Consider the following 930-nt stretch of genomic DNA (forward strand, 5'->3'; position numbering starts at 1 on the left):
CTTGTACAATGTCCTGCTTCCAAGTCCCAGAAGCTACTCTGGGAGTCTTTGATTCCAGAACTCCCACTCTAGAAACTTTGACATGACATTTTGTCCTGGTGGCAAGTGCTCGAGTCAGGATGACCTTTTCTTTCTGTCCTCAGCTGTCACTATAAAAATCTTGCTGAACTCTGCTTCTCAGGCCTGAGCACTGAAGCCAGGAGCCTTTCCCAAAGAGTTTTAGTTTTGTTTATAAATGAAACCTGCAGGCAACTGTTCAGATCTTTGGGTGAAAGGGTCACCGGCCAGATCTTCCTACTGCTCCTTTAATGACTCATCCAATGACTTCTCCAGGACTAATTTGGTTTGGTTAGCTTGGAGCATAAAACTCATATATATAGCTTTTATTTGGATTCTGTGTTGAAGTTTTTCCTACTTGTTTATCTGTTGATCTGATCTTGTCTGCTTCCCCCAAAAATACTTTTTTTTTTTTTAATGTGGAACGCTTCACAAATTTGTGTGTCATCCTTAAACAGGGGCCACGCCAATCTTCTCTATATCGTTCCAATTTTAGTATATATGCTGCCTAAGTGAGCACAAAATACTTTCTGTGTACTGAAAATTTCTCAGGTTTCCTGGTCCACCAATGCCACCTTCTACTGTTTTTCAGTCTGTTATGGATCTTTCTTTGGGCATAGCTTTACTCTAATTTCAGTGGCATTTGAGTGGGAAGGAAATATGTATAAAGGTGTCAATTTAAACTAAGGATTATTGAGCTTTTTCTGCAAAGGGCCAGGTGGTAAATATTACAGGCTTTGTGGGCTTTAAAGTCTCTTTTGCAGCTATTTAAAAATAGTTTTAGTGCAAAAGTAGCCATAGACAATATGTAAATGGATGTAATAAGCTAGAAATCAGATGAAAGGTCAAGTCTAGCAATAAAATATAAATTTG

At 38.6% G+C, this 930-nt stretch overlaps 1 non-coding gene across 1 annotated transcript; it reads right to left on the minus strand.

Annotated features, from left to right (window-relative positions):
* Nucleotides 1–470: 470 nt before the first annotated feature.
* On the minus strand, nucleotides 471–577 carry LOC111743259. Its single transcript, XR_002781611.1, has one exon. It is a non-coding gene; the product is annotated as a U6 spliceosomal RNA (small nuclear RNA).
* Between the last annotated feature and the right edge of the window lie 353 nt (nucleotides 578–930).

The sequence above is a fragment of the Pteropus vampyrus genome, unplaced genomic scaffold (genome assembly GCF_000151845.1).
Source record: "Pteropus vampyrus isolate Shadow unplaced genomic scaffold, Pvam_2.0 Scaffold4, whole genome shotgun sequence".
Taxonomy (NCBI): domain Eukaryota; kingdom Metazoa; phylum Chordata; class Mammalia; order Chiroptera; family Pteropodidae; genus Pteropus; species Pteropus vampyrus.